We start from the raw sequence: 12,636 nt of genomic DNA, 5'->3' as shown, positions 1-12,636 counted from the left end.
AACTTCTCTGAACATTCCAAAGTATCTTTCATGAATGTCAACCATACTTTCTATCCTTTAATGTTTATATTCCTTGGAATTACACTTTTGGTTCTTTTCTCAGTCTAAACATTATCCTGAGCTTTTGTATTTCTTCTTATAATTTCAACTACCACGTCCGTACTGATGATTCCTAAATGTCTTTACTTGAATGTCTTTCAGGCATCTCAAATCAATCTGTTCCAAACTGAATTCATTGACTTTAACCAATTGTTCTCCTTTCTATGATACTTAACTCATAGAAAGCCACCACCATCCAGTTGCCCACTTAAAAAAATCTAGGTATTGGCTGGATGCAGTGGCTCACTCCTGTAAACTTAGCACTTTGGAAGACCAAGATGGGTGGATTGCTTAAGCTCAGGAATTCACAACCAGCCTAGGCAACATAGTGAAGCTTCGTCTCTATAAAAAAAAATTTTAATTAGCTGGGCATGGTGGCACACACCTATAGTCCCAGTCACTCAGAATATTGTAGTGAAAGGATTGCCTGAGCCCAGGAGGTCAAGGCTGCCATGAGCTATGCCACCTTGTGATCACATTGTGATCATGCCACTGCACTCCAGTCCAGGCAACAGTGTGAAACCCTCAACTCTAAAAGAAAAGAAAAGAAGAGAAAAAAAACTAGGTATCATTCTTCCTCTTTGACCACTTTCCAATCAATCATTAATAACTACTTAACTGTTCTGCTAAGCATACCTAGAATCTGCTCATTGTCATTCAACACAGGTTACACTCTACCACCAAAGAAATTCATTAAAGCTCCTTTTAATCATGGCACTACATATTTAAAACCTTTCACTGACTTCCCATTTCCAATGCTGAAGTACAAATTTACTAATAGCAAAGCAGAATGTAAGTATGTTTTATAATATTAAGCACCATGCTAAATGCTTTACATTTATTAGGTCAGTCATCAGAATTTAGCTTTCCCAATTTACAGAAGAGGAAATTAAGGCTTTGAGGTCTGCAGGCACCTATAGTGAGTAAATGGCAGAGATTGAACCTGGGTAAGTAAGAAATCAACAAACAACCACATCCTTAACCACGTGCTTTTCTAGATTTTTCATTAATCAATGCCTGCCTACCTCTTCAGCTTCATCTTTGGTTCTCTACCTTTCACACTCTACAATGATGCCATGCCAACATATTTGCAGTTCCCAGAACAGTGAAACAGAGAAACTAGTATATGCTGAAGAAACCATCAAAACAGGAGCATTAATATATTTTTAAGAGTATTTAGTAATTTTTTTAATGATGAGAACATGAAGAGAAAAATCAGACAGAAGAACTTTTCTAAATATATTTTATAATAAGAATTATTTTTTATTTTGAATTTCAAATGGAGGTCAGGTCCCTTGGAGTACAGGCTTCCTCCACTAGGTAAGAACACATTGGCATCAGCCTAACAGCCAGTGTTGTAAGAGGCTGCATTCAGCTTTGATGAATTTTTTTTTGGAGATTCTTTCAATGTGTTTGCCCATTTCGTGATGGGTGATTTATGAGTGCACCTGCCCATGCTGTGCTAAGTGTTCAGCAGTTTTTGACCAAAACCAACATGACCCCCATGCCTCACCCCTCCCTATTCACCTGATCTCACTCCAGGTGACTGTTTTTTTCATTTCCCAAATGAAAAGTTCTCAAAGAGAAATGTTTTGCCAGTGAGGAAGAAGTAAAACAAACAGAAAACAGCAGAAGCACTAAAAGGTGTCAAAATTGACAAGTTCAAAAACTATTTTGAGTAGCGGAAAAAGCATCTCAATAGGTGTATTGCATTAAACATATAAGACTAAATACACAATTTTTAAATAAAAGTCCAGCTTTTGGGTCCCCCTTGTATTTTTATGTATAGGGCCTATACATTCCTTAACTTATTTCCACAAATAAGACATGCTGTTCTTCACTGTATTCTTTGCACAAGGACCCCCTTCTATTTAGAACACTTACCATGTCCAAACTAACGTCGCTTAACTCCTAATTACCCTTCAGGTTTCATCTTAATAATCACTTTCTCTAGGAAGCCTTCCCTGACTGGGCTGAGTGTTCACAGTATTCCTGTTATAGTAATATCATACTGTATTGTTAAAAGATTAGATTCCTTGAAGGCAAAACCTTTTTTCCATACACTGTTTTATTCTCAAAATCTAATATATAATAGATAACACATTTTTTAAAATTGTCATTTCTCACTTTTTTCTTCTACATTGGAATTATCATGCTTATAAGACAGATAGTTGTTGTTTGTTTTTGTTTTTTTTAATGATCTTCCCTTTTTTTTAGAGTTGGGAGTCTCACTTCGTGGCTGTAGTACAGAGGCATGCTTATGGCCACCGCAGCCTCGACCAGCTGGGCTCAAGTGGTCCTTCCACTTCAGCCTTCCTTAAAGTAGCTGGAACTACAGGCATGCACCACCATGCCCAATTGGTTTTTTGATTTATTGTAGAGATAAGGTCTCACCATGTTGCCCAAGCTGGTCTTGAACCCATGGGCTCAGGCAATCCTCTCACCTCTGCCTCCCAAAGTGTTGGGATTACAGGCATGAGCCACCATGCCTGGCTATGGCCTTCCTTTAATATTTGTCATTCTCACAAAGAAAAAGGAAAAAATAAATTAGTTTATAAAAAAGAATTGCAGTGTTTTTGTTTATTTGTTTTGCATTTTAAGGAACTAGAAAGGTAGAGGAGTTTAAAGTTACCTCTGTTCTTATTTCCAAGCACCTGGTAAATTTCTACAGTAATGGCCTCGTAATTTCACACTTCCTATATTCACTCCTTGAATAGTTTCCTCCCATGCGGATTTTGGATTTGGCCAAGTGTTTTGCTTTGGCTAATAAGAATAAAGTAAATATGATGAGATAAAAATAAGTGTGATGCAAGCAACAACTTGAAAGTGCTTGATTGCTAAGATTACTACTGATGAAGTCCCAGATAGATAGAGCCTGCCAACCACCAGGCACATGAGTGAGACCAGCCTAATTTACCTAACTTGTCCAGCTAGTCCTTGCTAAAATAATTCCCCTGCAACTCACAGAATGGTGAGAAATAAAAATTTTTTAATCCACTAAGCTTGGGATGGCTAGTAACTACTAACTGACACTAAGCCCCATAAACACAAACTGAAACTCATGGTCTCTATCAATATACATTTTTCTTATGACACAGCCTAACCTTCCTCTCCATCATTCCTTCAACCAATATTCATAGCTGATTTATTTATGTGAAAAGGTATTTTTTTCTTGAATGAAATTAAAATAACTCATAACATCAAAGGAAATGCTGACCAAGTTTCCAAGGCAACAAAACCATCAAATTTCTAGGAATTATTGGACCAAAACTTGTTTATTCATGAACCTTTTCTATACAATGCTCCTGCATTCAACTGACTCAATAACAATTACCCACCCTGGGAATCTCTGTTCAAGATACAGATTATCAGGGTAGAGAGCTAATTGTCTTCACTTGAAATATGCCTATTTCTTTCACCAAGGAAGGGGGATTTATTATAAACATAAGTTGTGAGATCACTTGGCACACTAAGAATTGTGACTTTAATACAGGTAATAGTTCAACAAGAATCAGATTCTAAATCTTTTTTTCCTCAATAAATTAATATCTTGTTTGCATGTAATTTTCCAGAAGTTATTAATAGATACTAATTTATGTTAGTCTGAGAGCTGTATGGTCAAAGACAAGTTCAAATCACAAACACATAAGCACACAAAAATACTAAAATAAAAAAACTAGTTCAAATTATCATTGTATAGGACTTGTAGCTGGGCGCAGTGGCTCATGCCTGTAATCCCAGCACTTTGGGAGGCAGAGACAAAGAGGATTGCCTAAATCCAGGAATTCAAGACCAACCTAGTCAACTTGGCGAGACCTCGTCTCTACAGTAAATCAAAAAATTAGCTGGGCATGGAGGTATGCGCCTGTAGTTCCAGTTACTTGGAAGGCTGAGGCAGAAAGATCGCTTGAGCCCAGCAGGTCGAGGCTGCAGTGGCCATGAGTGTGCCACTGCATTCCATTCTGGACGACAAAGTGAGACTCTGACTCAAAAAAAAAAAAAAAACAAACAACTTACTAGGAGCTAAAAAGCAATAATAATCTTGTAAGATATAGTCTGTTATCCCTCAAATTCAGATTTTTTAGATTCATATTCTAAAAAAATGTGTTCTGTTTTCTGAATTTCCCTAAATCCTACATCTTCTACTCACTTCTCCTTTCTCTGAACTTTTCTAAAACTTAACTGATCATGTACTTCTTTATCTGAATTTATTTTTCTCAGTAAATTTTAATTTTTTCAGAATAAGAATTGAGTTATAATCTTTATATTCTTGCATATAATTGGAATTTCATTAAAAAAATTATAGAAATTGAATAGGAGTTTAGGGATAACCTAGTTCAATTACTTCATATTTAGAGATAGCAGGGTTCTGAATATGTGAAATGACTTTTCCAAGGTCATCTGGAAAGGTAATAGAAGAAAAAAGTTACCTGCTATAAAATCTAGGGTCAGACTGGGTGTGGTAGCTTGCGCCTATAATCCCAGCACTTTGGGAGGTTGAGGAGAGAGGATTGCCTGAGCCCATGGGTTTGAGAACAGCCTGGGCAATTTGGTGAGACCTCATCTCTACAATAAATCAAAAAATTAACCAGGCATGGTGGCGCATGCCTGTAGTTCCAGGTATTTGGAAGGTTGAGGTGAAAGAATCACCTGAGCCTAGCAGGTCGAGACTGCATTGGCCGTGAGTGTGCCCCTGCACTCCAGCCTGGGCAACAGAGTGAGACTCCAACTCAAAAAAAAAGATCCAGGGTCAGACCCAATTCAGGATTTGTTCATTTAGGATGGAACGTGACTGCTATTTAATTAAAAATAGGCTGAAATAAAATTCTAAAATAAACACTAACCTTACCAAATAGAGATATTAAATCACATCATGATTTATGTATTGGTTGATCTCTGCAATACTGGACGATAAAGATGTAAATATATATTAAACAAAAAAATTTTAAAGGAATGATTCCAATAATGGATTCAAGTGACCTTGGACATTTTGATAATTATGATTTCCTAGGTGTGAGAGGTAAAATGCACAAGGAACTTGGTCCTTCTTCCTTTTTTATGTAATTTTCTGTAAATTTAAAGTTAACAAAAGAGGCTTAAAAGGTTGACTGATGGCTCAAAGGCATTAATACAAGAAATGTTGGCCATTATTTGTACTGTGTCCACGAAAAATATTTAAGCTGAAAAGAAATTATTACATAAGATTTGGTGTACTGTCATTTTCTCACATACTTTATGCCCTTAAAACCTTTCATCTATCTTTTATTGACTTTCTTTTATTTCTTTGATTTTTTTTGTTTGTTTGTTTGTTTGTTTCATTGCTGGCAGGCATGTAGAGCAAGACTTTCTTATAGTTTTTGGCAATAATGTAAGATTAATATCTTTTTTTTTATGTATACTATGAAGAAGATTCTTGAAACATCGCAACTGATATATAACTCCCTTTCCCTCTCTTCCAACTTTAAGACATTTGTCTCCCTTCAGTCAAATCCTTGCCAAACCCTAGGAGAAACTAGTAGAAAGTGAGACCTTGGGCTCTGTTGAGGACTCTGGTACAGGGAGTTTGTCTAGGACTTGCTCCCATCATGGAATTAAGGCATGCAAGTGAAAAACAGTGGTTTGGTGGTTTCTGAATATCTGAATCCTGAATAGAGTTTAGTTTTCACAGATCTCTGGAGAGACACCCTCCCTTCACTAGTATTGGTAGTAGCACCGTGTAAGAGTCTTAGGTCTCACTGACTTCCAAAAGTCCTAGAAGTTTAATAGGGATAATGTCTTCTTTGCTTGTATTAGTTATCTATTGTCATGTAATAAATTACTCCAAAAATTAGTGACTTAAAGCAACTAACATTTATTACATCACAGTTTTCATGGGTCAGGAATGTAGGAACTGCTTAGCTAAGAGGTTCTGTCTCAAGGTCTCTTGTGAAATTGTAGTTAAAATGTCTGTTGGGGTCACAGTCATTTGAAGCCTTGCTTGGAGATGGAGAATCTATTTCCAACATGGCTTTCAGAAGTTCCACACCACATGGGTTTCTTTATAAACCTGTGATTATCTTCATGACACAGCCACTGGCTCCCCTAAGCAAGCAATCCAAGAAAGAGCAAGTCAGAGACCACAATGTCTTCTATAAATTAGCCCTGGCAGTCTAAAACAGTTACTTCCAACACATTCTATTCATTAGCATCACTAGCCCACATTCAGAGGATGGAAAATAAAGCACTGCCTTCAGATAAAAGGTACAGAATTTGTGGACATATTTTAAAACCACAGCAAGTGGTCTTGAGGCTGGACAAATACTAACTCAGGGACTCCCGCAGGAGTCTCATGGAGAACTGACTGCTTGCTCACCTACCCTGTGCTGCCTTTGGTGATAGAGGCTCCAGTGGTGTGCTGGTTAATATTTAACAACTGGTTTTCTAGAAAACAAAATGTATGAATATGTGTGTATGTACATAAACTATGCTGATATGAACAATGTGTAACACACAATTTGCAGACAATAATAAAATGTGCTGTATTCTTTATTGTAAATTCCATGTAGTCAATTGGTTTTCACAAAATATTGTAGTTTATTTTTCCCAAATGCCTGTGTCTATAACATTTTCCGTATCACTTTCTTGTCTGGACAATCGACAGAACAGTAAATCAAGCCCAGCCTTGTAGCATTTGCCAATTTCTATGCTGTAAATGTCCCCACCATAGCCAATTTCAAGTTACCAAAAGGACATCACAGAATACAGAGTTGGGAAGAGATTCACAGTAGCACACTGTATTTTTACCTTAGAGATACAACAGATGTAAACTACCTGAGAAGTGTACATAATACAATGAAGTAAAAACAATCAGGAAATGATAAGTTTTGAATATTTACTGCGCTATTTTGAATATAAGTAATTTTAATTTGGCATCTATAAAATTACTTTTAATAAAGTCTGTCTTTAACAACTCACAGCATTCTTTTTAAAATTTAATTATAGAGATTTGGGGTACGAGTGAGGCTATGTGCAGATGAAGCTTGGGCTTCTAACTAGCCCTTATTACCCCAGGTAGTGGTACCCTTTGTGTTGTCACATGTCCCCCCATGCTCCTCCCTCCCTCCCTCCCCTGATAGTGTCCAGTGATTATTGATCCCTCCTTTGTGCTAATATTACTAATGTTCAGGACCCAATTATGAGTAAGATCATGTGGGATTCAGTTCTCTGTTTCAGTGATAGTGCACTTAGCATTATGGTCTCTAAATTCGTCCAATTTGCTGCAAAGTCCATGATTTTGTTCTTCTTTGAAGTTGTGCAATACTCCATCATTTATCTGTACCACATTTTCTTTATCCAGTCCACTTTTGATGGGTAGTAAGGCTGGTTCCAGGTTTTTGCTATTGTGAATAGTGCTGCGGTAAACATGTGTGTGCAAGCATCTTTTTTGTAGAACAATTTATGTTCTTCCAGGTATATTCTCAGGAAAGGGACCGCTGACTCATATGGAAGGTCAATTTTTAGTTCTTTTAGGAATTGCCACTCTGCTTTCAATAGAGGTTAAACTAGCTTGCGCTCCCACCAACAGTGTAAAAGCGTTCCCTTTTCTCCACACTCGGGAGAGCGTCTGTTTTTTTTTTTTTCTTATTAATGATAGTCATCCTTATTGGAATTAGATGCTTTCACATTGCAGTTTTGATTGCATTTCTCTGATGATTAATGAAGCTGAGCATTTTTTCATATGTCTGTTGGCTGCTTGTATGTCATTTTTTTTTTTGAGTCGGAGTCTCACTCTGTCGCCCAGACTGGAGTGCAATAGCCGCTCCCGGTCACCGCAGCCTCGACCTGCTGGGCTCCGGCGATCCTTCTGCCTCAGCCTTCCGAGGAGCCGGAATTACAGGCGCGCACTGCCACGCCCGGCTGATTTTTGGATTGATTGTAGAGATGAGGTCTCGCTGCCCAGGCGGGTCTCGAACCTGCAGGCTCAGGCAATCCACTCACCTCAGCCTCCCAAAGGCGCGGGATTACAGGCTGAGCCACTGAGCCGGCGTATGTCATCTTTTACGAACGGCCTGTTCACGTCCTTTTGAGAGAGAAGGTAAAGAAAAGCTAGGCAGACCCGCAGGGCGAGTGCCTGGGTAACATAGCAAAACTTACTGCAAGTCTCTGGGACTGATACACTCACACTGGTAAACAATCTCAGCATAAGTACTCACTGCTGGGATAGAAAAAAATCAGCTCACTGCTAAGTGCCGACCAATTAGCTCACCATTAGGCCCCTACCTCCTGCCAATTGGTTCTTAGTACTGACTAATCAGCACAGTTAGTGCCAACCACTCAGCTCATAGCTAGTGCTAGCCAATTGGTTCGGTCTTAGGGCTACGGATGCACCAGGTTTCTGCCCCAGATTGGCAACATCCTCAGGTCCCCTTCTGCCCTGGGAGCTTTTCTGTCCTTTCAATAAATCCTGCTTTCTCAACTGTCCATCCTGTCCATGTCCCTCATTCCTCCTGGGCAGAAGACAAGAACAGCAACCTGAAGGGCTGCAGAAGATCGTGGGAGCCGAAGAGCCTCACCTGGGGAGCTGGCTGAACTGGGAGAACTCCTGGCAGAAGGCAAGACTTCCAAACTGAGACACTCCTGGGACTAGGCTTTTCAGCCCACCCAATCAGCAACACTGTCAGGGTTTGGCTTGTCAGCCCATTAGAGTCAACGCTGATGGGACTAGGTTTGCCAGCCCATGGAGCTGACACTCTCTGGGGCTGGTGCTAGCTGAAGCCCATGCTGACCTGAAAAGTCCGTATCACTTTGCTCACTTTTTAATGAGGTTGTTTTTTTCCTTTGACTTCATTTGAGTGCCTTCGAGATCCCGGACGTTAGGCCTTTATCAGGTGCATAATTTGCAGATTTTTTTCCCCATTTTGGGGGGGATGTCTCTTTACTCTCTTGGTGGTTTCTTTTGCTGTGCAAAAGCTTTTCAGTTTGATGAGGTCCCACCTGCCTATCTTAGATTTTATGGCATTCCGCTTACAAAATTCTTGAAAAATTAACCACCAGCTCTCATACACTGGTGACAACGAACTTTCACACACTCCTGTCTAGAAACACACTTGCCTTCCACCTAATGTGGTATTCCCAATACTTTAACAATCAGAGTTGAGCTCATGAACCAAGAAAAATAACACCTTTGAAACACTAGCAGTTTGAGACAGGACTGTCAGTCAGAACAAACAGAGGGAAAGCAGAACTTATAAAAGAAAGAGATGAAAGCTTAAACTGTTTTTTAAAGGCATCCTTAAGGAAATTTAAGTACAGCACAAAAAGTTAAAGAATTTAATAGATAAATAGAAGAATAGGATGGTCACCAATGACACACAAATCAGTCATTAAAAGATAAAAATAGAAATCATAAAAAGAAAACAAAAGTAGCGTGAAATTTTACAAGGTACATCACAAATAAACATGTCACAGATTATGGTGTCATAACCAAAAAAAGGCAATATCTATAGATACTCAGAGTTATGTCATTCCTTAACTATGCAAATATGTTGTAGCTCTCCTAGCTTCAAATTATACTTATGGTATTTTTAATCAATTAAATATTAGTATACTAGCACATCATCATCATGTAGGTTTTATGGTTACTGCAACTTGAAAGTCATAATACATTTAAAAACTGAAATCTTCTCGTACATATTGTAGTGCATGGAGAATTTTTTCCTGTATAATACACCTATGAGGTACTATATTTAGGAATGCACCAAATGATTCAGGTACTTCATGAAACTTTAACACACTTTAACGTACTTCATGAAACTTTAACATTTATATTGAAATACCAGTTGACAATATTAGTGGCATATTAACATAATTTAACTTTTATAAGATTATGGAAAACACAGAATTGAAACTATTATCTTTAATATTGGCAAATTGAGTTAATGGCATGAACCCTGTGCCAGTTTGTTTCCAAATAAAAACAAAATACACCTTGATATGCTGCTACAGAGCCAGCAGAGGGAGCTCATACATTTTTTTCTTTGTTTTTAACTAAAGGAAATTTTCTCTTTTAAGAGTTACTGGATCTGGCATGGTGACTCATCCCTTTAATGTCAGCACTTTGGGAGGCCAAGGTGGGAGGAGCACTTGAGGCCTAGAGTTTGAGACCAGCCTGGGCAACATAGCGAGACCTCATCGCTACAAAAAATTTTTAAAAATTAACTGAGCATAGTGGGGCACCTGTATATCCAGCTACACAGGAGGCTGAGGCAGAAGGTTCACCTGAGCCCAGGAGGTTGAGGCTGTGATTGTGCCACTGCACTCCAGTACGGGCAACAAAGTAAGACCCTGACTCAAAAAAAAAAAGCTATTTATTTTCTGCCTCACTATCCTATTGAATTCTTATCTTAGGTTGTCTATGTACTCATCATCATACTAATAGTAATAATTTTAAATTCTTTCTAATTTTTTACCTCAAGTTTATTTCTCTTACCTGTGTTTTGTCAGTAGCTAGACTACAATAATGAATAATGGTGGGAGTTGACAGACTTGTCTTGTTCCTGGCTTATCTTGTTCCTGGCTTTAATGAGAAATGCTTGAAAAGTTTGATCATAAGCATGATAATAACTTTTGGACAGAGATAGACATAATTTTTATTATAAGAAAATATGGATGTTTTTCTATTTTATTGAATTTTTTAATATAAAGATGTGGGGTACAGTTCAGGGTTAGGTATACAAACGCTGATTATGCAGGTTCCCTTGTTGATGAGGTATGCCCCTCCCTCCCCTAACAGTTTCCCTCAACTGCCAATCCCACCCCCCATTCCCCTGACAGTTTCCCACTACTGCCAATCATTTTCTTATAGTATTATAATTGCTCAAGGTCTGCTTATGAATGAGAACATATGGTACTCTGTTCTTTGTTTCTGTGATAGATCACTGAGTATGATCGACTCTAAATCCATCTAAGTTGCTGCAAAGTCCATATGTTTGTCTTTCTGTATGGCTGCATTGTGTATATGTACCACATTTTTTTATCCATTCCAGTTTCAATGGGCAACATGGTTGGTTCCATGTTTTTGCTATTGTGAATAGAGCTGCAACATACATAAGTGTGCAGGTAGAATGATTTGAGTGGATTTTCTGCAGAATGATTTGAGTGGATTTTTTTAATCAAGATTAATTGCTAAATTTTGTCTAGTACCTGTTCACTATCTGTAGAGATCACTCACTATCTGTAGAGTTCAGGATTATGTGACTTTTCATTGAATATGTATTAATATTATTATCTGTGCTAATAGAGATCTATAAAAGTTGTCAGATTCAAAATGGAGTTACTTGTGTTAAAAACCCTGACAAATGGAGCCCAGGGAAGGCCATGAAGGATTGTCATGCATGAATGCCTGATAACAAGAACTGTCACAAAAGACGCTGCTAAACCCACAACCTTGTACAAAGGCCACTGCAATCTTACACGCAAAAATAGACTTCTGAGAGGACATCTACCCAGCAACTGCCTGTCCAATCTCGTACTTGTGTCACTCTTGTTATTGTTCCTTGAAGCCAAGGATAATTATCTCACAACGATTATTTAGTCCTCTTCATTTTTCCTGTAAAAACCTTTATCTTTACCTCCTTGAGTATGAACATAGTTTACTATGCATGTGTATTCCCATTGCAATACCCATTCTCGAATAAATATCATTTTGTAAAGAGAGCCTCTCTGTATTTGTTATTTAAGTTGACAACTCTAATATTGAAGCTTTCTTGCATTTTAAATAAATCCTAAGTAGTCATGGTTTATTTATTTTTTGTTATAATGCTGAATTGTGTTTGATATAATTTGATTTTTGTACTGATATATGTAGATAAATCAGTGTATATTTTCTGTGCATTTTTTTCAGCTAGCGATATCAGTATTTATTCACTGTATAAAACAAGTGTAAGACTGTTTCTTCTTCTTGATCTAACATTTTCAGCAGTCCTGGAATCATATGATCTTGAAAGGTTTAAATTCCCTTGGAGCTGCCTTGGTCTGGGGATTTTGAAGTAAGGTCTTTAACTACTTCCTCTATTTCTTTACAGCAATGAGCTCTTTAAAATTTCTGTATTCAAAGTTCAGCTTTCACAAATAATTTTACTAGAAAATTACACTTTTCATTCAGGTTTTCTTTTGTGTGTGTGTGTGAGCAAACTAGTCTCATGACTCTTGGTTATGTTTCCCTTATTTCTACTTCGCTTATTTTGCATTCTCTTTCATTGATTACCTTAGCTAGGCTAATTTTTCAAATTACTAACTTTATAGTTGTATTTCTGAGATCTACTATTTAGTTTTAACTTTCTAACTTACCAATTTTTGTTTTTATCTGTGGCAATACCTTTCTTTTGCTTTCCATTGCTTATTTTTTAATCCTTGTCAGTCTGAGTAAAATGCTGATTCACTTGTTGTCATTTTTATTCGTATAACTATAATGCTAGAACTTTTTTCCCTCAGAATTGCAGAAGAAAATTTTTAAAAAATTATGGTTAAGCTTGCAACAACAACAACAAAAGACAATCC

Source organism: Carlito syrichta, unplaced genomic scaffold, assembly GCF_000164805.1.
Source record: "Carlito syrichta isolate Samal-C Ts95f unplaced genomic scaffold, Tarsius_syrichta-2.0.1 Scaffold303785, whole genome shotgun sequence".
Classification (NCBI taxonomy): domain Eukaryota; kingdom Metazoa; phylum Chordata; class Mammalia; order Primates; family Tarsiidae; genus Carlito; species Carlito syrichta.
The sequence above is the reverse complement of the archived record's forward strand: the minus strand, read 5'-3'. Positions refer to the sequence as shown.